Below are 26739 nucleotides of genomic sequence, written 5' to 3'. Positions count from 1 at the left end.
CAAATTACTCTAAGATTGATCATTTTAGAGGCAGCTTTACAAAGTGATGGCTCTCTTTCTCTAGTCTATTAGTGCTAGACTTTGGCATTGCTAGTGAAGAGGGGGCTGGGTGGGGAAAGCAAGGTGGATCAAGGTCTTTTCCAAGTGTTTTGTGGAGATTCACTGGCAAGCAGGAGAGACAGTACCAGAAAAGATCTCTTAGCCCTTCTGGGTGAAACCCCTCCTACTTCCCTGGTGAACCACTAATTTACCCTACTTTTATGGGTCCTGACATCTCACCCTCTCCCACCCGCCCTCCCCCACTTTCAGTAATGCAGAAAGCTGCAGATTTTTACATGGATTTGGGACTAGGCTCAGATTTACCCTTCAGTCATCTGTGCCTAACAAAAGGCTCCAATCCTTGGGCAAGTGCTAGGAACTATTTTCTGCTTTCCTTCCCAATTGTTTGCAGTTTATTATTGGATTGCAAAAAGTTCTGAAACTCCCCAAGCCCTTTCATCCCAAGCTACAGCAATTGCATCAAAAGTGCTCCCCATCCCCTGCCTTCCACAGCTTCTTGCTTTTTGCAGAGTTTTTGTTTTTGTTACGGGAAAAACGCAGGACTGACCAGCAAGAGACCTGGGAAACCAAGTGCTTGCTTCCATTAGGAGCAAGAAACCTTGGTTGCTGAGTGCCCACCATAACCACCCTACTGGATTCAGCCCTGGGGAACTCAACAGGCTGATTTTCCCACCAATTAGACCTGAACACAGCATTTTGAGCACTCAATTGGCAGATTTCCCTGGCAATCAGATCTTGTCTGGGAAATCAATCAGAAGTGGGGCTGGAAGAAGAGGTTCATGAACTATTTTATCTGGAAGAATCTGAAAGCAAATATTTCTCGGAAACTTTTCATTTGTGTTGGGAGTTGTGGATCAGCAAGCCACAAACCTATTGGTTACCTATAACCACCACCAGAGCATTGCAGACTTTCAATTCTTAGTACTCTAGGGTGGCTAAACTCTGTCGATTGCTTTTCTTTTTTTTTTAATTTTGATTTTTGCTGCTATTCCTTTGTCTTTCTGTTCATCACTCAACAGCTACACATCATTCAACAGTATACTGCCTAAGCAGTAGAATCCCCTGACAGATATAAGATAGCATTACTGATGGAAAGCTTTGATGCAATTAGAGCTTTCTGGGTGTAGGCCAGTCCAAATCTGTCCTCTCTGTCCAAAGTGGCAGCTAATGATGAGATAGGAATCTCTGGTAAAATGGAATCTTGAAAAAACATGGTATGAGGGTTGTCAATTCTCCCATGAACTCCTTCTAACCCTGTAACTAGCTACCAGTAATAATTTTTTTATTATTTTTTCAATGCTATTTCTTAAGCATTCACTATCTTTCAGGCACTGTACTAAAGCTGTGGTAGATATAAGGTTATCAGGTTAGACACAGTCCCTGCTCTGTAAACTTGCTGTGGGCAGGGAATTTGTCTGTTGTATTGTTATACTGTACTCTCCCAAACACTTAGTACAGTTCTTTGAACACAGAAAGCACTCAATAAATTCAATTGTATAAATGAATGATTGAATGCATGGGAATCACAATATTAATCCCTATTTTAAAGATTTAGTAACTGAGGCAGGGAAAAGTGAATTGACTTGCTCAAGGTCACACAGCAGACAGAGGGTGGAGCCAGGATTAGAACCCACTTTCTTCTCACTCCCAGGCCTGTGTTCTGCTCACTAGGAGACACTGCGTCTCGGTGATTATCAAGAAGCATCATTCAAGATTTATTCAACTCAAATTATGCCAAAATAATTCTATTTTTATAAAAACAATGTTGCCTTGTTAGTGGGTGGAGAAAAAGGGATAAATTTGATATATCTAACTGAAGTTAAATAAATAATGACACAGTACACCAGGAAATTTTCTTGCAAAATTGATCCTATTCAGTTTCTAAGAAAATGCAATGACATGAGTTCTGAAGTGAGTGAATGACTCAACAAAGGATCATCATAAATGGAAATGTATTCATCTGGATGTCCAGAAAAGTGCCTGAGGCTCCCTTTAGATTCAATCTTATTTAACATCTTAATGATTTGAAGGAAAAAGTAAATAGCAGTTTAATCAAAGCTGTGGATGGTATTAGAGACACCAGTTAGTACAATATTGTATAGAGAAATAATAGGAATCGACCTAAAGAATTGAGAATTATGGACAGAAAGCAACAAAAATGAAACACCTCATTTATCCAAGTCAATTTAGAAAAAAAGGTCCACTGAAATTACAGAATCCTATTTCTAGAAGAAGCCTCAAGCTGAGGTTTCATTTAGGATTAGGATTCTGCAATTTCAGTTAGCCTTTTTTTTTCTCTAAATTGTGCAAGAGAGGATCTAGTGGAACCCAATAATCCAGGATGGATGGACTTTTCTTCTTTATAGGAAAAATTCCAGGGATGAAGACTTCACTACAGCTAGCTCTCCAGCAGAAGACTGAATTTTTCCGATATAGATGCTTTAGTAGTTAACTCTTTGAGTCAATCTCCATTTGAAGGAGAGAAAACTAACCCTGCACCCTCACTCTGGGGGACGTTCCTTCCCCCTGTCCTGAGTGGTCCCCAGTTTCTGCAGCCTGTACTCAAACCCCTTCCCACTCCAAATCCTCTCTGTTCTTCCCAACCATAGCAGTGGACTCTCTGCTGTTGTTGGATTTTTCACAATCCCAGGACCTACTGTCGAGCCCTCTTCTCCCAAGGAAGAAAAGTCAGGAGTCCAGAAGGGATTAGTCAACTTACCAGTGGCATTTATTTAGAACTTACTATCTGCAGAGCACTGTGCTGAAAGCTTTTGAGAGTACAATACAAGAATTGGTAGGTACATTCCCTGCCCATAAGGAGACTGCAGTAAGGAGGGATGCAACAAAAGCAGATGGAAGTAGTGGTAGTGAAAGTACTGGGCTGGAGCTTCCTAGTTCCCTTCTCTTGAAAACATCCTTCCTCCCTTGTCAGTTTTCGGCACCCCCAAATTGCCTCCCTACCCTCCTAGTTCCCTGCCTCCCTCTGAATCTTCAGCACCTTATTTCCATGGCCACTGCAGACCTCTCCATACAGGGCCCCCCATGTCTCCCCTGTGGCTGCCAAGTCAGGTTGGCATGGAGGAAGGACAGGCAGTGGGGAAGGAAGAAGATGTGGAGAGCTGAGACCCTTCTTTCTGTGAGCCACCTTCTTTGGGAAGGATCTAAGAACAACAGGGAATGGCGAGTACAGAGCTAGGAAAGATGGGGGAGGAGATATTTTTGGATAAAATTTGATATGCAGAGATTTAATCTACTATGTATTTTAGAAGAAGTGATATCTGTCTCTTGATGTGCCACCTTCACATCCACTCCTGGAACCTGATGCAGCATATTCTCATCATGAATGCTTGGATGTTCTCCCATTTAGCTGACTGAAATCTCTTCTAAATATCCCTCCTCTACCGGAAGGCCTTCACAGTTAATTCCCTGTATCTCAAGCCTCATCACCTCATCATTCACCCATAGAGCTTATCAATCAATGGTATTTGTTGAGCATTTACTGTGTGCAGAGCACTGTACTAAGCACTTGGGGGAACACAATACAAAAGGGTTGCTAGACATATTCCCTGCCCATAATGAGCTTACAATCTAAGGAAGATTTATGCATCTATTACTCATCCTCAGGACCTATATATTGATACATGTTCCCTTATTAATTCTGCTCCTTTACCCTGTTTTATATAATTGCTCTCCCTCTTTCTTCCACTATCATTAGGGCATTTTTGTCTGCCTCTCCCCCAGTAGATTTCAAGCTTCTTGAGGATGTGCTGCTTCTGTTATACTCTCAATTGCTTAATACAATGATCTCTACTCCACAGTTGTTTAATAAATGACACCAATGAGTTGATTTGTGATAAAGTTGAAAATAGACTGAAATTTTGTTTAGAAAACAAATAGCTTGTTACTATACTTCAGACAGGAATTGTGACTCCTATCTCTATGGTACAATCCCAATTTCTCTTCACAAGGTTAAGTGCTCAATAAATACTAATGATTGGTTGTCTTTAACATAAACCTATTTCCTCCTATTCAGTCCTCAGTAGACATGATTAATAGCTGGCTATTATTTTTTCCATGAAAAAGTAAAATTCTGGTCCTTCCCAGTCCTGCCCCCCTCATTCTTCTCTTCTTTAGGTTGAACAATCCCAAATCCTCCAACTTTTCTTCATGGAAATGATTTTCCATCATCTAGTCCTTAGGGTTTTCCTCTTACTTTTGCCAGTTTCTCTCCCTCCTTTTAAGGTGTGGACACCAAATCTGGACAGGAGCCAGAGTATAATGGAAGGCTATTTCTTGGTTTGGCACTTCCACATCCTCATCGGTGTCTTTACAGAAGCACAAGAAGATTGATTCATATTCAAGTACAGCCTACTTTTGTAGAAAGGCATGGTTTAATTTTAGAAAACTATAGGACTCTGCTAAAACCGGGGCCAGGATTGTAGCTTAAATAGATGCAAATAGGATTCCTGAATTCCCCAGGAACAACCAGGAATAAAGGCTTCAAGTAATGAATTAAAATTTAAGATGACAATATGCCACACTGTGAAAACTAGATGGAAGGATTAGAGAGGGCTCCCAAGGTAAGAGGCAGGAATGCTTCATCTTGGGTTTGCTTTACAGTGAAATGAACCGACTGAATTAAGGGGCTTACTCATTTCTCCTTTCCCTCCTTGGACTTTTGTCTGAGACATAGGAGTTACAGAGTTTTATGGGCATAGTCATGAAATCATAACATGAAATTGATTGAAATTCAATAATAATTACTTTTATTGAATTATCCTTTTCAAATGTATACTCCATCCACATTTGTCTGTCACTATCATCTGATGAGATGATCAAAACTGAGTTGCAACATCTATTTCTCGAATTTGGTAGTGAATTCATTTTTCATTAATTGTGGTAATGAGCTTTGCCATTGCTTTGTTCTGCTTTAACCTTTGAACATTGTGTATCAGAAACAGAGGCTGTTCATTCATTGAAAACTATTTAATGACCCAAGTGCTGGAATTATTAATGAAGCTCAATATAGCATGAAGCTTGGGGTTATAACCCATCTGCCCTTTCCCTAAGTGAATAATGTTTATTTTCCTAGAATTAGTTCAACCCAATCATACGGGCCAACATAGCTAGGTCAAATCAAAGGTCCATGCAAATGAAAAGCCTCATACTGTTCTCTTGTATGTGTTTTTAGGTGTGTTGAATTTTAATTAACCCCCAGAAAAAAAGGGAAGCAGTGTAGTCTAATGGATACAGCATGGACCTGGGAATCATAGGACCTGACTTCTAAGCCCAGCTCTGTAACTTGTCTGGTGTGTGCAAGTCACTTAACTTCTCTGTGCCTCAGCTACCTCATCTATAAAATGGGGTTTAAGACTGTGAACCTGATGTGGGATGTGACCTCTGTCCAACCCGATTAGCTTTTATCTTCCTAATACTTATTATTACAGTGTCTGGCACATTAGGCAGTGCTTAACAAATACTATAAGAAAAATCTGCAAATGTGAAAGTTGGTTCTGTTTAATTCATGCCTGGGATGAACCCCTCTTGAATCTCCTGAGTTCCCCTTTACTATGGCAGGGAGTTTGGTATATTTGATCAAAACTTGGCATTCTCTTCTTTGTTAACAGCAATCTACAGTCTGAGTTTTAATTAATAAAATGAACAAGTCTGGGACCCCCTACTCAATTTCAAGGGGTTTAGTTCTACATATTCACACATGTCCCTGTTGGCTGCTATCTTCTCCATTGAAAAGCGATTCCACTTCTTATAGGGCGATAGCATCACTCTGCTAAAAAAAAAAAGAGACAAAAAAGTAATTCCTATTCGGATTGCCAGCGCTTTCATATTTAAAGAGCTCCACATATCTCTTCCAAACAATAGAATGCTTATTTGAGGTCATTTTCTTCTATTTCATTCTTCATATTTTTATGCTTACATGTTTGTATATAACAACAACAACAAAAACATGGTTATACTTAAATTAAAGCATTTTGGGATACTCAATATAATCGCTTCCAGTTTTAGTACATATTGGCTCAAAATAAAAATTTTTAGGATCCAGAGTGAGGGTCAGTTTTGTAACCCTTGTCCTCCTCTTCCTAAAATTTCAGTCTAATTCAGAATTCGGGCCAAGGGTAACTCTGGTGCCTTTATCAGATTATCTAAGAGAACCAGATTCAGGATAGAGGACAACTTTTTTTTTTTCTCTCCAAATCTTTCAAATCCTCCAGTCACTCCTCCATGGTGATGTTGGGATAACCAATGTGTTCAATATTAATGCAGGATGAGTCTCTAAGATTTTAACATATGATCACTCTGCTTGTGGTGTGTGTGTGTCTGTGTGTGGATGTATATGAATGTGCATTTGTATGTGTACATAAAGAGAAAGCAGTACTGCAAAACCTTTTCCATGGTGGACATGACACTCCAGGTTGTGGACATGCAGAGATTATCCTTAGCTCAACTGATGCTTTGTCATTTTCAGTGCCCATGGCTGTTTCTGAATCAGTCTTGATGTCTCAGTCTTTCTGAAGGCTATGGTCAAAGGGAAAAGACATGCTCCTCATGGCTACCTTTCAGAGTGTCTTTTCTTTCTCTCAGAAGTCAGTTGCTCTAACCCAGGATTTGGAGACTTTGTTTCACCATGTGTATTAAACATTTACTCTGCCCTCCTGCTCGAGTGTGACTTCTTTCTCTTCATCATTCAACAACTTCTTAGGTATCATGCTGTTGTCTTTTTCTCTTCACAAGTCTCCCCCAGCCACATGGTGGCTGTTAGTGTTATCTCAGTGCCAGTAAGCTAACTGTGTGTCCAGCATCTTGTTGTTGGTGATCAGAGTGTCACTGGCCAAGTGGGAGGCAGTGAGGCCTAGTCAAAAGATCATGGACCTGGAATTCAGAAGACCTAGGTTCTGAATCATGGCTCCACTACTTGCCTGCTGTATGTCCTTGGACAAGTCATTTAACTGCTCTGTGCCTCAGTTTTCTCAACTGTAAAATAGGGATTCAATTCCTGTTCTCCCTCCTTCTTAGACTGTGAGCTCTATGTGAAACACGGATTTGCGTCCGACCTGATTCGTCTCCAACCCAGTGTTTAGAACAGTGCTGAACACATAGCAGGGGCTTAACAAATGCCATAAAAAAGTAGCAAGTGATATTCCTGGGGAGGGAGAAGTAATGCTGGTGACAAGTGGACACACTGATATGGGTGGCTGGAAGCCATCTTCACCCCCAGCCCCGTGCTGTGCCAGCTCATCTGATCTGGGACTTTTGTACGTTTGTAGGGGAGAATTTCAATCAGGTGTGGATTACTTTGAACACTGGATCAGAGAGCTTCAGAGTGGTCTGCAGACACTGAACATGGCATCTTTTGGTCCCATCTTGTTTCCAACAGCTTCGGCCACACCCCCAAATGCTTTACATTGATTGTATTCCGTCCCTCCCTTCCCAGTGGGCTGGGGAATGTACCAGAATGGCAGATGTGTGGATGTGCACTTGGCATGATCCCTTCATGATTTCTAGAGAAACTCTTCCCAGAGCAGCTGGGTATTGTGTGGATGGTGGGAACAGGACAATAGTAACCAGGGAGCAGGGGCTGGGGTGGGGCAGTGACCAGTGCTGAAGCCTCCCAGAGTTAGATCCAGACAGGGGTCTATGAAGTTCCTGACTCACCATAAAAATGTTTCCAGACCTGACTATCCGGGACCAATCCACACAACCACACAGTGCAGTTTCCTGGGGAAAATGGTGCATCATAAACAATAATAATAATTACAGTATTGTTAAGTTTTTACTATGTGCCAAGGACTATTCTAAGCACTGGAATAGTGCAGGTTAGGTTGGACACAGTCCCTGTCCCATACCGGGCTCACACTCCTAATCCCCATTTCTTTACAGATGAGGTAACTGAGGCATAGAGAAGTGAAGTGACTTGCACAGAGCAGAAATGTGACAGAGCTGGGTTTAGAACCCATGTCTTTCTGACTCTCAGGCTCATGTTCTATCCACTACATCATGCCGCAATCAATACTACTGATTGAGAGCCATCTCTGTGCCGGTCACTGTACTAAGCCCTTGGGAGAGTACAGTAGAGTTAATAGGCATGAACAACACCCTCAGAGAGTTTACAATCTAGTGGAGGAACAGACACTAAAGTCAATGACAACAGCATAGGGGTGGGGGTCTGCCCAAGAGCTATCTTTTGAAATTGAGTAGGGATTATGGGTGACACTCCTGAAACAGCCTGAGAAGCTGAAGGTGGTTTCAGCTCTCACAGATGTAGGTCAGGCGGTTATTTCATCTGAGGTTGCCTTGCACAATTATTGCTGTTCTTCCTTGGACAAAGCAAAGGGAATCTGGTTAGAATTCAGAATTCTCACACATGTAGAGCAGTGAGATACTCAGGTACCTTCCATAAATAGCTGTCCCTCTCCCCTCACTTAATAATAATTGTGGCATTTGTTAAGTGCTTACTCTCTATCAGGCTGAGTTTTAGGTGCTGGGGTAGATTAGACTGTAAGCCTGTCAAATGGGCAGGGATTGTCTCTCAGATTCTATCTGTTGCCAAATTGTACATTCCAAACCCTTAGTACAGGGCTCTGCACATAGTAAGTGCTCAATATATACTATTGAATGAATGAATGAATGAATATGGGATAATCAGGTTGTTTGTTGTTTTATGGTCTGTTTTAAGTATTTACTATGTGTCAAGCACTGTTCTAAGTGCTGGGGTAGATACAAGTTTATCAGGTTGGATACAGTCCCTGTCCCACACAGTGTTCACAGTATAACCAGGGGGGAGAACAGGAATTTAAACCCAATTACAGATGAGCAAACTGAGGTAAAGAGGAGTTAAATGACTGACCCAAGGTCAAACAGCAGGTAAGTGGTGAAGTCAGTATTAGAACCCAGGTCCTGTGGCTTCCAGGCCCATGCCCTTTCTACTAGGTTATGCTGCTTCAGTTTATAAATCCAGGTGTAGACAGTGTCAGCAAACTTGAATTCCTTTAGCAGTTTCTCAGTGTTTCACATGTTAGGTACATTGTATAGAAGCCTCAGAATTGGATCCCCATAGTGTAGGTATATTTCTGCAGGCACACCATTAAGCCCAAATGTGTTATTCTTTTCAGAGCTTCGATTGTGGTTGGAATTTCATCAGAAGCTACAGCCAAGGTTATATCAGCTGTTTAGACTTTTTAGGCCAATTCTTAGTATTTAACATAATGGCATTTGTATAAATGAAAATGCAAATTGAAAAAAGTACTAGGATAGTGTCAGTATTCACAGTTTGTTCATGGCAGGAAGAATAATGGATTTTTAATTTCAGGGGTCAAGAAATGATGTGCAGTAAAATAGAAAAGGGACTCCATGGGCATTTCGGTTATTGTGATTTAAGTGCTACTAATTTACATTCCATATCAAGTAATATTTTTTTTCCTGAGCAGATCTAATGATCTCTAATACCCAATAAAGCAGTGTCTACTCCGTGCTAATCCTTCCCATCCTCTCAGCTGCCTTTGACATTGTGGGTCACTCCTTTCTCCTGGAAACACAGTTCTCTCCTGGGTTTTGTCTTACCTCTCTGGCCAAGCATTCTGAGTCTCTTTCTCTGCCTCTTCATTTTGTCTCCCAGCCCATAACTGTGGACATCCCTCAAGTCTATGTTCTGGGTCTTTGACAATCAATTAATCAATCAATAGTATTTCTAGAGTTCTTACTGTGTGTGGAGCACTGTTCTGAGTGCTTAGAAGAGTTCAGTAAAAAAGAGTAGGTATAGACCATCCTTTCAGCCAAGTAGCTTGCAGATTATACATTTCTCTCATAAATTTATACCTACCCCCATGTAAAGCTCATCTACTCCCATGACTTCAACTACCTTACTAGCCCTGACTTCTCTCCTCTAAAATCTCACCTTTCCTCCTGCCACTACTATGTCTCTAACATAGGTGCCCTGCTGGTACCTCAATATGTCCAAAACTGAATCATTTCCCCTCCTGAATCCTCTCTTTTACCCAATTGATGAAGCAGCATCCCCTAATGGATAGAGCACAGGCCTGAGAGTCAGAAGCCTAATGGATAGAGCACAGGCCTGGGAGTAAGAAAGGACCAGAGTTCCAATTCTGGCTCTGCTACTTCTCTGCTACTTCTCTGCTCTGTGTCCTTGGGCAAGCCACTTCATTTCTTTGGGTCTGTTACCTCATCTGTAAAAGGGGGATTAAGACTGTGAGCCCCATGGAGGACATGTGTCCAATCTGATTAACTTGTATATACCCCAGCACTTAGTACAATGCCTGGCAAAGTAAGAGCTCAAAAAATACCATAAAAAAATTCTCACACCAGTTGAAAGCCCTCATGTATTATGCCTCATTCTAGGTGCTCCCACCAAAGATCTCTTCCTTATATACTCCTCCTTACCTAGAATTCCATCTGCCTTCATATATGACAGATCACCCATCCATGGCCATCCAACCACTTCCTCATCAAACCGAAGTTCATCATCATCAGCTTTAAAGTACTCAGTCAGTTTACTCCATCCTACTTCATTTTACTAATCTCCTATTACACCCATCCCACACACTCCACTTCTCTAGTGCCAGCTTACTTTCTGTGCTCTGATCTCATCTATAATAATTAAGAATAATAATAATTATGGTATTTGTTAAGCACTTACTATGTGCCAAGCACTGTTCCAAGCACTGATGTAGATACAAGGTAATGAGGTTGTCCTACATGGGATTCACACTCTTAATCCCCATTTTACCGATGAGGTAACTGAGGCACAGAGAAGTTAAGAGAAACAGTGTGGCTTAGTGGAAAGAACTTGGGCTTGGGAGTTAGAGGACATGGGTTCTTGTCCCGGCTCTGCCACTTGTCAGCTGTGTGACTTTGGGAAAATCACTTAATTTCTGTGCCTCAGTTATCTCATCTGTAAAATGAGAACGAAGCCTGTGAGCCCTATGTGGGATAACCTGATAACTTTGTATCTATCCCAACATTAACATCAGAGCTTGACACAGAGTAAGTGCTTAACAAATGCCATCATTATTATTATTTATTTTTAAGTGGCTTGCTCAAGGTTACACAGCAGAGAAGTTTAAACCCTGGGATTAGAACCTAAATCCTCTGATTTCCAAGCTCATGTCCTTTCCACTAAGCCACGCTGATTGTCCATCTCACAGCTGACCCCTTTCCCACATCCTTCCCATAGAACCCAGAACCCAAATCTTTCTGTCTCCCAGGCCCATGCTCTAATCAATACGCCATGATGCTTTCCTAAAATTGACATGAAAATTGACATGCACAGAAGTGCTATAGATGGTTCTGAGGGCAAAAGTGTGGAATGAGAAGAAGAAAAAATAATCTGGGAAAGCCTCCTGTAGGAGGGGGGGGTTCAGATATGACCTGTGCTCTGATAAATTTGAAGGGGGGAGGAATTCAAGGCCAGAGGAAGCATGGTAAGCAAGGGGTCAGGTGCAGGACAGTTGAAAACGAGTCTCAGTGAGTAGGTTGAGAGAAAAGGAAAGGGAGAGCTGTATTTGCAGGGAAAAGAGAGTGGATAAATAAAGAGGAGAGAGGTGATTGACTACCTTCACACAAATGGTCCAGAGTTTCTTCTTGAAGGTTTATGATTAGGGGGAAGGTGTAAAAAAATGACCCAGGTAGCAGAATGATGCCTGGACACGAGACGGGAGAGGCTGGAGACAGGGAGCCCTGTGAGGAGGCTGATAAAATAATATAGTTGGAATATGATGATATGACTGCTCTAAGTCTGAAACTTCTCTGGATCTGTGGTTATTCTGGATATCTTCAGCTAGTCCACATTCAGAAATGCAGGATAGCCTAGTGGAAAGAGCCAAGACTTAAGAATCTGCTGTGTGGCCTTTGGTCATTTGCTTAACTTCGCTGTTTCTCAGTTCCCTCACCTGCAAAATAGGGATTCAATACCTGTTCTACCTCCTACTTAGACTGCAAATCTGATGTGGGACCTGATTATCTTATATCTACTCCAGTGCTTAGCACACAGAAAGCGCTTAAGAAATTCCATTATTGTTATTACTCTCATTATCCATGGCTGTAGCTGCCTCAAGATCTAGTAGCTTCATGTCTATATTTCAGTTCCTCCATTCCCTCTCTTCACTGTTGGCCTCCAGTCAGCGTACAGAATTCAGTTAGTAGCACTGGGCAAATCAATATGACCACCCCTGATATAATGTGATTTCGTACAATAGCCCTTAATGACTTTCTAGCTCCTTAGTAGTACTTGCACCAGTCCTTTGGTAGGAAAATTGAAATATGAATTTCCACAGATTGATTTTCTTTTAATGGTATTTGAAGATTATGATACGTGGAGGTGACATCCATTTCCACTGTTCTCAGCCCTTAGAGGCCAGGGCAGTGAGTGATTGAGGAATTTGGAAGTCCTTTTTTCAGCTTACAAATGCTACCAGTAGAATTTCCAGAAACAGTTCTGCCTCTTGTAAGAATTCTATTTTATGTAAAGAAAATTATCTTTGGGGTCATCAGTATCAGGTGGATCCAGTTTGTCAAGCTATTATTAATAATGACATTTCTAGATAAGTGCATGAATATGAGTTGAATTTGACTGCCAGAGACGGGATTGCACAATGGGAGGAGAGAAATGTATTCAGAAGCTGGGCTGCTGCTACCAGCCAGCAAGTTATGACATGGAATTTAATAAATATTGGATAAAATAAGGAAGAAATGTGAATTTGATGAAGTTTGCAGGCAATTAGAGCAATTTATTTCACCATTAACATGACAGGCTCTAAATGGAAATCAGCTATGGATAAAAATTCAGTTTTATTGCCTGGTAGCCTCACCGCTGAGTAATTCAATGACTTGGTGGGGGAGGGGAGTCAGACTGGGAATCCTTGCCTGGTAGCTTCAGACGGGCAACCATCCATCATGTCCCAGCTTGCTGCCACTGCAGTTCTGAGACTGAGCTTGTCCACGGGCATGTGTGTGCCTGTAGTAGGTTTTGATTGTGGATTTTTTTTTTTTGCCCTGGAAAGATTATTTCCCAAATGGCTAGAAACCTCTGCTCCTGTTGGATTGGAAATGCCAAATGCAATTAAGTGTTTTTCTTTTTCTTTTCAGAGTAATATGAAAGTGTAAACAGACACTGCTGCATGTGTTCCCATGCCATGTAGAAATAATAAAGCTAAAATGGAGTTGTACTGTTAACATTCTGAGTAGTGTGCGTCCTTTAGTTCTCCCACTGACAAAGTCAAAGTTTCAGGCATGTAGCAGACTCAGGGTCACTCTGTACTTCAATGGGTCCAGCTTAGTCAATCAGTGGCATTTATTGAGCACTTCCTGGGTGTAAAGCACTGTACTAAATGTTAGGTAACTATAGTAGAGTAGATATAGAAGAATCTCTGCCCTCAAGGTCACACTGATAACAAAAGGACTTCTAGCCTGTTTTTTAAATACACCAATTTCCCATGACAGGCTCTAATAATAATAATCATGCTTACTCATCCAGCTGCAATAACAGTAAGGACCTGGGTTCTAATCTCAGTTTAGCCATTTCATTCATTCCTTTCTTCATTCAACCGTATGTATTGAGTGCCTATCATGTGCAAAACACTCTACTAAGGGCTTGGGAAAGTAAAATGAAACAATAAACAGACACATTCCCTGCCCATAACAAGCTTGTATTAGTCTGCTGTGTGACCTTGGGCAAGTCACTTAACTCTTCTGTGCCTCAGTTACCTCATCTGTCAAATGGGCATTGAGACTATGAGTCCCATAGGCAACATGGACACGTCCAACCCACAAACTTTTATCTAGCCCAGCATTTAATGTAGTGCGTGGAACAGAGTAAGTGCTTAATAAATACCACTAAAAAAAAACCATAAACAAAAATGTACTATGGATAGTAGAGCACTGTATTAAGCTCTACTTTTTGGGTATTCTGATAAAGAAAGCATTAAATAGATTATATAGATATGATGAATACTACACCAGGATACAATCAAAATTCATTTGTGAAAACATGGCTCTACTGTGGGATGTTTCCCCATATACTTACATTTACCTATGGAGCAACGTAAAATTCCTTAATGTGCTATATACACTTTACACTGAGCATCACCAAACTAGTTACAATCATCCACAACATCACAGCATTGATTAAATGGGGAGTTGTAGTTTCATTATGAATCTTTTCAAGGGGCTTCAAAAGTAGAATCTTGTTTGGCTGACTATGGAAATGGTCTTTCAACTTTAACGGAGAATTCATCCAATACATATTGAACTTCACATTTCTTTTTGTCTTCATACAGTACCTAGTAGCCATCCAATTTCTTCTGGACACTGTTTCACACTTTTTAAAAAAATGAATTGTACTTTTCAGGCACTCTACTATGTGTCAGGCACTGTGCTAAGCACAGGGCTAGATAAAACAGGGGTAGATAAAAGCTAATCCTGTTGGACACAGTCCATGTCCCACATGGGACTCAAACTCTAAATCTCTGTTTTACCGATTATGGAACTGAGGCACAGAGAAGTTAAGTGAATCCCCAAGATCACATAGTGGACACGTATTAGAGCTGGGATTAGAACTCAGGTCCTCTGACTCGCAGGCCTTTGGTTTTTCCACTAGGTCACACAGCTTCTCTTTGAACTTTTCTGCCCGTTCAAGTCTTTTGCTATCATTTTTGTAAATTCACCTGCTTTTTTTCAATGGGTGTTAGCTTTTTAGTTTTTTTTAAACTTTAAATCTTATCTGCTGGTCAAGAGACCGTAACTTCTTCATCTGAGCAACTAGTGAATCTAGCAGTGATATATGGGATCATCCAGGGGTTAAATGATAGCAGCTGTTATCTCCAGGTTTTATGTAACATGGGGTGGCAGGAACCTGGGATGTGCTTGTATTTTAAAAGTTGAGGAATTATCACTACTGCCTATGTTTCCCATGGGCCCAAGTTTCCATTATTTAGTCTGAGCATAGACATGTTTATCAGATAGGTTGCAATTTTTAGCTCTGATGTTTTCTAGTACAGCAGGCCATTACATTTATAATTTCAGGTTTGCACCATATTGAGTTTTAGCTGGGGCCACTGTGAAGGAGTTTAAGGACATTGGGTTATTTGTTTTGAGTACATTTGGGATAGTTTCTCTTGTCAAAGAAAATTTATGTCTATAATATGGCTACAAGGCTACATACTAACCGTGGTACAGATGCTGAATCACTTGCATTTTGTGTTTTAAGGTGCCTGTAATGTGCATTCAAGAATACAAAGGACATATTCCCTAAATAGCCCTGCTCAATTAAAAATGATTGATATAATTAATGCCTGCCTTGAAGAAAGCTTTTCAAAAATGGTTTGCTTGCATGAACAATTAGACCATAAGAATTTAGTGCTGAGGTAGATATAAGACAATCAGGTCAGGCACAATTCCTGCCTCACACTAGGCTCATAGTCTAAGAGGTAGGGAGACCAGGTATTTAATCCCTATTTTACAGATGAAAAATGTGAGGCACAGAGAAAATGTGACTTGCTCAAGTCACACAACAGGCAGGAGGAGCAACCAGAGGGCCTGGGTTCTAATCTTAGCTCTTCCACTTATCTGTTGTGTGACCTGGGGCAAGTCATTTAACTTCCCTGTGCCTCAGTTTCCTCATCTGCAAAATGGGGTATTGAATGCTTGTTCTCTCTTCTACTTAGACTCTGAGCCCTCTGGGACACAGGGACTGTATCTGACTTGATTAACTCATATCTACCCCATTTCTAAGTTTAGTGCCTGATACATAAAAAGCATTTAAGAAATACTATTTGAAAAAGGGGGCGGAGTCAGGATTAGAACCCGGGTGTGCCCATACCTCTGCAAGATCACTCCAACCCAGCTCCTTGGAATTGGGGTGTCCGCATGATCCTCACATACCCCTGCGAATCTCCCGAGACTGCATCCTGGTTCCTGGGAGAGGTGCCTTAACGCCCCACCCCCCAGCAGCCCTCAGCCCTCCAGCGGACAGAGAGGATATTCATTCATTTGTATATATTGAGTGCTTACTGTGTGCAGAGCACTGTACTAAGCACTTGAGAAGTAAAATTCAGCAACAGAGACAATCCCTACCAAAACGGGTTCGCAGTCGAGAAGTGTAGATATTCAGGGGAGTTCCAGGTGGCTCATGTTGCCCCTAATGCTACTGCTCCTCTAGAGGACAGAGAGGAGGGTGGGAGGGCTGGGAAGGTATACCACATCACTGCAGGAGGAGTAATAGTGGAGATTACAGAATTCCCCACCCTCCTTTTTTCCTGGCTCAGACCACTTGTTAGACTGGCAACTACACAGATTGAACAATTTAGGGAATGGATGAGGAGCCAAGATAAGGGGGCCATTTATTGCACCACCTTGGAGAACTTTGCCTGATAAATGGGTTGTAGCTCCAAATGGTATTAATCCTTTATGGAACCATCTTTTGTACATCCATATCACGGGTGTTCTTAGCTCACCATAATAAAGTACAGTTTCTTGAAGAGGATTTTCCAGTAAGAGTAGCAGTAAGAGCATGATTATGTAAAATCACATCATGTCTTATACCTGAAGAAAAGGGATAGCCTAGCTCATAGACTGAAACTGCATTGCTCCATGTGGGATAAGAGTTTCTGACCTGAATATCTTGTAACTACCCCAGTGTACGGCACATAATAAGCACTTCATACACACCAGAATTATTATGATCAGTGTATTTTCGGTACTCTTCAAGTACTTGATATTCACCCCTCCCTCAGCCCCATAGCTCTAGCGTACAAATCTGTAATTCATTTATTTATTTACTTATTTATTTATCTGTCTCCCCCCTTATACAGTGAGCTCCTTGTGATCAGGGAATGTGTCTACCGATTTTATTGTATTGTACTCTCCCAAGTGTTTAGTATAGTACTCTGCACAGAGTAAGCTATCAGTAAATAACTTTGTTTGATGGAGTGATTGATTGATTGATTGATTATATCTTTGTTAAATCTCTTCGGGAGCCCCAAATCACCCAGTATCTCAATGAAGTATCTTGACTAGGTCTCTAGGGCACTAAAGGTAAGTGGAATAGTAAATCATTTTGAACAAATAAAACTCATCATGCACCCAGCTGAGATTGGCACAAGGTGAGAATGGGAGAATGAATATCCAACTTACCCTCTCTGTCAGTGAAAATTTGAAGAAAGACCTGCTTTTTATCTTTTTCCCTCATTTCCACCACTTTTCTAGTCTTATTCTGAGACTGCATTTAAACTGGGGTTTCCTGTCTCCTGATTTACAACCATGCCTTAAGCAGTTGTGATTTCAACTAAGTGTTCCTGAATGAACTGGGAATCTGTATATGTAACACTGCTAAGTAGTAAAGAAAGAGTTTCATTTGAAACATTTCCTTTAAATGTTATTTGGTTTGTCTTTGAAGCTAGTTACCTAGGGTAAATCTCATAACTTATAAAATCTTCAAAGGGGACTTAACTACAGTGAATGACCTGGTTATTTATCGAGTGTAAAATTAGGCCAGTAATAGCTATTCTATGCATGAAAATTGGCACGTTAAATTTTATTTTCTGTTCATGAAGGTCACAGAATATCTGACAAAGTCAAGAGAAGGGAAACCTCTAAAGCTTTCAGTTTTTTGCGTTTTTTTTTTTTTTTTGAAGAATGTCTTTCCACTGTTATCTGAGCCATAAGAGGCCTGAACATCCTAGCCAAACAAGTGTTTAATTTGGTTTGAGTTTCTAGATGTGTAAGGGTAATAGATCCAAACTTCTAGGAAGATAATCCTCTTAAATGTTCACAAGGCCATGGTGCCTGGTAATTGTGTGTTGCTAGCAGTACTGATTAGTGCTGTAAAAAATAAAAAAAATTCTGCCAAATTGCACCCTGACACCTAGGAGCTACTGCCTATTTTCTTTGTTTTTGTTAGTTTTACAGCCATCACTGTAAAGCTAAAGCCAACCAGGAGCAGGTGCTGTGGGGAATATGTTGTGACTGAGAGAAACAGTATTTGGGGGCACCTCTTCATCTCTCCTTTCCCATTCAAGGTGAGCAAAGCATTCCTAGATTGGGCTGCTCAGGACCTGAAGGTGTTCATCATTGCTGTTGCTATCAGTCCATTGATGAAACTAACAGTGGCCTGGGCCCACTTATCTGCAAAGGACTTTTATTGAGAATGCAGTTTACCACTGTATCACACGACGACAGGTATTGGTCAAGCAAGCAAGAACCTGGATTTTCAAGAGAAAACCTTACTTGTCTAGTCAAAAGCATGGATTGAGATGTCCTTGCATGACTGTTATGGTACCATAGAAATACCCTTTAAAATTGTTCATAGAGCTTACATGCAAAGCTTCTCTGTTCTTCCTCACCCTACCCATTGTCTTGGTCATATCTCCCCTTAAATAGCCATGCCTTCTTTCTTTCCCATCAAATAGTATTACCAATAGCTATTTCTCCCCACATTTACTTGGTGAAAATGTCAATCAAAACCTCTACTGTGTTCAGAGGACTGTAGTAAGCATTTGTAGTAAGCATATGTTAAAGTTAGTAGAGTTAGTATAATCTAGACAGGAAGATGGACACTGAAATAATTCATAGATGGTAGAAGGGAGAGTGGATATGTTGAAGAAGCTTAAATATATTTGAGCTAGTTGTTCACATCCTCTGTCTCCACTTCTTCTCCTCCAATAATCTCCTTGAGTTCCAACCAGAGTTCCAACCAACTCTACAGAAACTGCCCTCTTAAAGCTCATAATGATCTGCTTCTTGTAAAACCTAATTGTGTCTACTCCATCCTAATCTTCTTTGACCTCTAGCTTCTTTTGATATTGCCAACCACCCCCTTCTCCTGGAAACACTATCCAACCTTCGTTTCACTAACATTGCCTTCTCCTGGTTCTCCTCCTTTTTGTCTGGTCACTTGGTCTCAATCTCTTTTGTGGATTCCTCCCTCTCTTTTGTAGGCTCCTCTGCCTCCCACAAGGTTGAGTTCTGAGTCCCTTCTATTCTCCATTTGCACCCACTCCCTTGGAGAACTCATTAACTCCCCTGGCTTCAACTACCATTTCTATATGGTTAATTCCCCAATCTGTATATCCAGCCCTGATCTCTTTCCTTCTTTGCAGTCTTGCATTTCCTCCTAGCTTCAGAACATCTCTATTTGGATGTCTAACCGACACCTGAAACTTCAAATGTCCAAAATAGAATTCCTTATCTTCCTACCAAATTCGTCTTCTCCCTGACTTTCTTGTCACTGTAGACAGCAACACCATCCTTCTTGTTTCACAATCGCATAATCTTGGTGTTACCCTTGACTCAATCTCTCTCATTCACAATACATATTCATTCTCTCACTAAATCCCTCACCACATCACTAAAATCCACTCTTTCCTTTCCATCCAAACTGCTACTATATTAATTCAAGCACTTAACCTATCCCACCTGGATTAGTGCATCAGTCTCCTTGCTGACAACCCTGCCTCCTGTCTCTCCCCACTCCAGTCCATACTTTAATCTGATGCCAGGATCATTTTTCTAGAAAAACATTGTCAGCGTTTCCCAACTCCTCAGAAGCCTCCAGTGATTGCCCATCCACCTCCTCATAAAACAGAAATGCCTCACTTTCGACTTTAAAGCACTCTATCACCTTGCCTCCTTCAATCTTACCTTGCTGTTTTCCTACTTCAACCCTTCGCTGCTGACCTCTAGCCACATCCTGCCTCTGCTCTTAAATACTCTCCCTTTTCATATCTGAAAGACAATTGTTCTCCCCTCAAAGCCTTAGTAGAGGCATATTGTCTCCAAAAGGCCTTCCCTGACTAGGACTTCCCTCATTTCCTCTTAGCCCACTTCCTTCTGCTTCATTCACCGTTGTACTTGAATTTGCACCCTTCATTCATTCCAAACTCAGTCCCCCAGCACTTATGAACTTATCCATACTTTTTTAAAATTTATATTCATATCTGTCTCCCCAGTAGATGGTATGTTCTTTGTGAGTAGGGAAGATGTCTACCAACTCTATTATACTGTACCCTCCCAAGAACTTAGTTCAATGATCTTCACACATTAGGTGCTCAATAAATATGGTTGACTGTTGCTCAAGAATCTCCACGAAATCCTGGATGTCAGAAGAGTGGTGAAGGCATTCAGGGAGAGCAGCTGAGATGTTGGGGCCCTGTCCCAGATAGCAGAAAGCAGTAGTGTCCGTGGACAATCAACACTCCCAGCAAGAAAATGGAAGTTCACATGCCAGGCAAGATGGCTACAGTTGCACCCTCCAGCTGTGATCCTGTGGGTTCTGGTTCCTCCCCAGGGATGCTACAAAGAGGGCATAACATTGATTTTTACTTTATTTAGCCACTGCACTTGAAACCCAATAATGTGAAGTAGCAAATGAGTCTTTCCATTGTCTTGAGAGGAAAAGGAATCGAAGATTCACTCAGTCATTCATTCAGTAGTATTTATTGAGCGCTTACTATATTCAGAGCAATGTACTAAGCAGTTGGAATATACAATTCGGGAACAGATAGAGACAATCCCTGACCAATGATGGGCTTACAGTCTAATCGGGGGAGACAGATGGACAGAAACAAGACAAAATAATCATGATAAATAGAATCAAGGTGATGTACACCTCATGAACAAAATAAATAAGGTAATAAAAATATATACAAATGAGCACAGTGCTAAGGGGAGGGGAAATGAGAGGGGAGGTGCAGAGGGAAAGGGGGTTTAGCTAAGGGGAGGTGAAGGGGGGGTAAAGGGGAGGGAGCAGAGGGTAGAGGGGGAGCAGAGAGGGAGCAGAGGGAAAAGGAGAAGCTCAGTCTGGGAAGGCCTCTTGGAGGAGGTGAGCTCTCGGTAGGGCTTTGAAGAGGGGAAGAGAGTTAGTTTGGTGGAGGTGAGGAGGGAGGGCATTCCGGGATAGCAGTAGGATATGGGCTAGAGGTCGACGGCAGAATAGGCGTGAACGGGAGACGGTGAGGAGGTGAGCGGCAGAGGAGCAGAGCGTGCGGGGTGGGCAGGAGAAAGAGAGAAGGGAGGTAAGGTAGGAGGGGCAAAGGTGATGGAGAACCTTGAAGCCCAGAGTGAGAAGTTTTTGTTTCATGCAGAGGTTGATAGGCAACCACTGGAGGTTTTTAAGGAGGGAAGTGACATGCCCAGAGCGTTTCTGCAGGAAGATGATCCGGGCAGCGGAATGAAGAAAAGACTGGAGTGGGGAAAGACAGGAGGAAGGGAGGTCAGAGAGAAGGCTGACAATAATCCAGTCGGGATATTATGAGAGCTTGTACCAGTACGATAGCCATTTGGATGGAGAGGAAAGGGCGGATATTGTAAAGGACGATATTGTAAAGGTGATACCGGCAGGCATTGGTGACGGATTGGATGTGTGGGGTGAATGAGAGAGCTGAGTCAAGGATGACATCAAGGTTGTGGGCTTGAGAGACGGGAAGGATGGTCGTACCATCCACAGTGACAGGGAAGTCAGGAAGAGGACAGGATTTGGGAGCGAAGATAAGGAGCTCAGTTTTGGACATGAAGATCCAGTAACAATTCCTGTACTTGTATACCATAAATACCAGGGTGAAAGAAAGAACACTGAACCAAGAGAAGATAGTCTCTAGAGACCAATTCCATAGAAAAGTATGCTGTTATATATAATTTGTTTATTGACAGTCTCCAACAATGATGCAATGAACCAGCAAGCCCCACAAAGGCAATGAATCCTTTCCTTTTTTAAGTAATTATATTTGAACAGTTCACATTAACCTGTGGTTTGAGGCAACTGCTTGGGTGAACTAATTTGCCGATGTAATGACTTCTCTCATCTTTGCTTCAATGGTTCAGGTGAGAGAAAAAGCTGGGGAGAGTATATGTGTCTCCATGTGCACACAAATGAAAAGCTGTTATTTTCTGTAAGTTAGATTTGAAGCCTATATCCAGCTGGTCTAATCTAGGACAGGCTGTAGTTAAAATGTCAAACTAGAAACAAACAGAATTTCTGTCATGCTATGAAAAGCCACTGTGAATAAAACAAGCTGAATTGAAAGAGATACTTGAAAAACTATTAGAAAGATTCACCGAACTCTCTTCAAATCACACGCTGTTTTTTTGTTGTCTAACCATGCTCATTAGTGCTGTAAATTCAAGTTTTCAGGGGACCTTTGCTCATCCTGGTAGCTAAGATAGTGGTCATGTTCTGGGTTTATTGGAGTTATTATCTCTAAATAATGTGATGCCATTCACTCCATGTTTTTGCTGTTGTTTCATGTGATGTGAAGTAATGAGGTTCACTGTGAAATCTTGTGGGAAATTACACAGAGTCTCTCCAGAGACATCCACTTAATAAGTTAATGTTTGCCAGTCCTACTTAGAGAATTATGTGCTTAATATTCTAAAAGAGGGCCTGGAACTCATAGGGTGGAATTGAGATAATACACATCCAAGCATTGCAGTAAACACAGTGTGATAATACACATCCAAATCTTGAAACACCCCTTTAGGTTTGGATGTACAATACTCTACTGAGTTGACTACGTTGAGTATTACCATGCTGACAAGCTTTAAATTGTAAAGGCTCATCCCAGTCAATCGGTAAAGCAATCGGTGGTATTTTTTGAGTGCTTACTGTGTGCAGAATAATGTATTAAAGGCTTGGGAAGGAACAATATAATAAGGATGATAGGCATGATCCCTGTGCATTAGAAGTTTACTGACCAGAGGTGAAGACGGGCATTAATATAAATTACAGATAAGGGAAATGACAGAGGTTAAGGATATGTACATAAGTGCTTCTCTTCAGCAGGAAAGAAGGTGGGTCAAACAAGGCCTCAAGGCATTATGGCCCTTGGATCTTCTGGACCTTTCCCTTCCTGCTTCTGCTCACTTCAGCTACCCAGGAGAAAAATGGGTCACTGGGATATATCGTGACAGGAAGACCAAAGTCAATAATAGGTTACCTGTCGCCCAAGGTCAACATCATAAGGAGGAGTTGTGGCTGCTTTCAGGATCTTTAGGTTCTGTAATAGAGGATTCTGAGGGGGGAAATTACCATCCAGTAACAAGGCCATGGGAGGTCTGTGGATGGTAGTCCTAAAACTTTCTCAGAGACACAGATGGAAGGCCGCAACTCACAGTGCTCCTTTGATCTGACCCAAATACATGGGGACGATTGGGAAGGCAGCCCTATATCTGGGGAGCTATATACAAGCACATACCATGAGGTCTTTTTACAATCTTTCAACTGTGGACAGTGGTCATATGAATACGAATCAAACAATTCCACGTGAGTTGCACTGTTTGGTTTCCAGTTGTACAAAACTGTGGTGACATCTAACTCTATTGAAAGACCCATCTAGCTTGAGACATCTGATCAATTTCTCCTACACACCACAGTCACCATTAAATGACAGGACTAGATTAGGAATTAGGAAATCCTGGGACCCTCGTTCATACCATCATTGAGCCAATGCTCACAGAAATACTCTCTGGAGTGGACATATTGGGAATAATAGGATTTCCAGACAAATGAAGGATGGAGAATATCAGTGGGGCAAATACTCATGCGCAGAGGACAGAATAAACTATTTAAAGATCCAGTAAATCTCAAACTGTGTGATACAGGAAATGGATTCATTAATTCAGTTGTATTTACTAAGCACTTAGAGCCTAGAAGGCAGCGATAAGGAGATGAGCTGCCCCCCTTGAGCATAAACGTTAGGAAAATTGGGAGATGGAGGAGCAAATCTGAAAACAGCAGTGGACACTACCAGTAGTAAATGAATTTGATCAGTAAGGAGCTACTTTTACATGGTCACAATTCAATCAATGGAAAGTGTCTGAGTGCAAAGTGTCTGCCTATGCAAAGGTGGAACTATGCCCAAAACAAACATGCTACTCTTTTGTTCAACTATGGCCAAGGTACAGTGAGCTGTTTTGTTGGAGAAGGTGATATAAAAAATCGCAATTGAAGAATGAGTATTGAATTTCATGTTTACTTTTAAAAATTGGGTTAGAACCTGGGTTTGCATTTCAAAAATATAAAAAAAACCCTTCAAATATTATGTTTTAGTTTATCTCTTATTTTATTTCTGTTTGGGCCACATTTTGACCTTCAACCTACCCATCTTTCATGTGACATCTGGGATGGAAGAATGTAAAACCAAGGCTTCCATTAGTCTGTAAATTTCTTGATGGCAGGCATTGTGTCTTTTTACTCTATCACACTCTCCCAAGAGACATCTGGGATGGAAGAATGTAAAACCAAGGCTTCCATTAGTCTGTAAATTTCTTGATGGCAGGCATTGTGTCTTTTTTACTCTATCACACTCTCCCAAGAACCCAGTAAAGTCCTGTCTACACAGTAAGAATTCAATAAATACTATTCATTATATTTGATAACAGTGGTATTTGTTAAAGGCTTACTATGTGCCAGACACTGTACTAAGTGTTGGAGTAAGTACAAGGCAATTGGTTTGGAGACAGTTCCTGTTCCACATAGGGGTCACAGTCTTAATCCCCAGTTTACAGATGAGGTAACTGAGTCACAGAGAAGTTAAGTGCCTAGTCCACAGTTACACAGCTGACAAGTGGCAGAGCTGGGATTAGAACCCAGGCCCTTCTGATTGCCAGACACATGCTCTATCCACTAGGCGTGCTGCTTCTCTTAATTGATTAAACCCCTGAGCTTCATCTCATCCAGTTCTTCTGAATGGGGCAGTTAGGGAGACAGGTAGGAAAAAAGGGAGAGAGATGAAGAAAAGGAGAGGAACAAAAGGAAAGAAATAGAGAAAAAAGAGAGAAAGTGTGAGAGAAAGATGAAGGCATTTCCAAACCTTTCTTAGTATTTTGCCTTTTTCTTCTTTCCCTAGGAAAGTATACCAATTTCCCAGTATGCCTAGGATAGTATACTGATTTCTTATGTCCAAATCATGTTAATCTTCTTAGGTGTTCAATTCTGAGCTCCATCAGGGGTTCCATTTAGTAGCCATTGCATTATATATTCCAGATGGAATTAACCTACATTTGGAATGTGTTTCTAAACAAGGCAGGGCTCTTGAGGACGTAACCTAGAATCAATATGGTATGGTTGATGTATACCTTATTTGTATCCAAAAAGTAAATGAAAATGTGCAAAAATGTCCTATTACCTATAGAGACCTCAAAACTTTTCTTGTTTCGGGAACATTTTTCATATAGGTCCAGTGCAATACAGCTTAGCTATCTTTTGCATTTACACATGCAAGCTCTGGGAAAGAAATCACAAATGGGAATTAGACAGGGTCCCTGCCTCTCCAGGTCCTCACAATCTAAGAATGTAAGAAATGGAGAGGGGACTGGAAAAAGACATATTGGGAATGAAGAAATAATCAAACACTAAAGCATCATATAACAAATACATAAAATAAAAACAAAAAACAGCAGGGTGCTGTGGCTAAAGGAGAAGAATTTAAGGGTCCCCATGGCTAAGGTCCACCCTTAGCCACCGTGACTGCTAAAGTAGTCACCAGTTTTCTGATGTTTTGTGGTTGCTGTTCTCTTTCATGCCAAGATGGTGGAAGGCAGGACCGGATGAAGTCTTCTCCATGGTGTGGAGAACTGGTGCTGGTTTCTGGGGAGTGAATGTGTCTGCCACATTGCAGTAGGTTATATCCCCAGGGTCTGGTGTAGGCCAGGTAAGCTGGAAGCAGGGGGCTTTTGGTGAAACAAGGACAGATACCAGTTGCTCTGCTCATATATAAGGATGAGGGATTCCTTGTTGACCCAAACAAAACTGTTAACTGTCCTTCTCCTCTTCTGACCATTGTACATCATCCTCCTCAGTCTGGACTACCCTACCCCTCAGGTTTGCTGAATCCCATCCTTTCCTTTTCTGCTTTTACAACCACATCACCCCAACAGCTGCCCTAGCACCTTTGTATTGATCTGTTTATGGGTAACTGTTTCATTTATTTTTATTATTTTATTATCTCTCTGAGGTCTATTTATTGTATCTCTTTCTTCCACCACCATCATAGGCATGCTAATTTGGGCAGGGTTCAATCACTTATGCTTTTCTCTGTTCCTCAGTGTCTGATAAAATGCCCTGTAATCATTCTACATGTGGTACTGAGGTTCAAACTGATCCTTTTAACCCACCAACATAGTCTTTCACTTTCATCAGAGTATGAGCAATTGCGAGAAGCAGCGTGGCGCAGTGGAAAGAGCACGGGCTTTGGAGTCAGGGCTCATGAGTTCGAATCCCAGCTCTGCCACTTGTCAGCTGTGTGACTGTGGGCAAGTCACTTAATGTCTCTGTGCCTCGGTTCCCTCATCTGTAAAATGGGGATTAAGACTGTGAGCCCCATGTGGGACAACCTGATTCCCCTGTGTCTATCCCAGTGCTTAGAACAGTGCTCTGCACATAGTAAGCGCTTAACAAATACCAACATTATTAAAATCAACACACAAAAAATTTAGATTTTTTTTCTGGAAATCCTTAACAATTTTCATTGAGTTATTCCTTTTACTTGATGAATGGTAAACCAGTGCTGCTTGCATGTCACCCAGAGGAAGATTCTGATGTCAGTATATACTCAGCCCAAGCTTCTACCACCACTTATGCTTCTTACTGCACTAGCTTGTAAGCCCCCTGAGGATAGGGATCATGTTCTACTAACTCTATTGTACTTTCCCAAGTGCTTA

At 41.4% G+C, this 26739-nt stretch overlaps 1 protein-coding gene across 5 annotated transcripts in view; it reads left to right on the top strand.

Moving 5' to 3' along the window:
* Nucleotides 1–26739, top strand: part of ERBB4 (erb-b2 receptor tyrosine kinase 4) — a 1160668-nt gene that overhangs the window by 253252 nt on the left and 880677 nt on the right. The window lies entirely within an intron of this gene.

This window comes from Ornithorhynchus anatinus, chromosome 7 (assembly GCF_004115215.2).
Source record: "Ornithorhynchus anatinus isolate Pmale09 chromosome 7, mOrnAna1.pri.v4, whole genome shotgun sequence".
Taxonomy (NCBI): Eukaryota; Metazoa; Chordata; class Mammalia; order Monotremata; family Ornithorhynchidae; genus Ornithorhynchus; species Ornithorhynchus anatinus.
The sequence above is the reverse complement of the archived record's forward strand: the minus strand, read 5'-3'. Positions and strand labels throughout refer to the sequence as shown.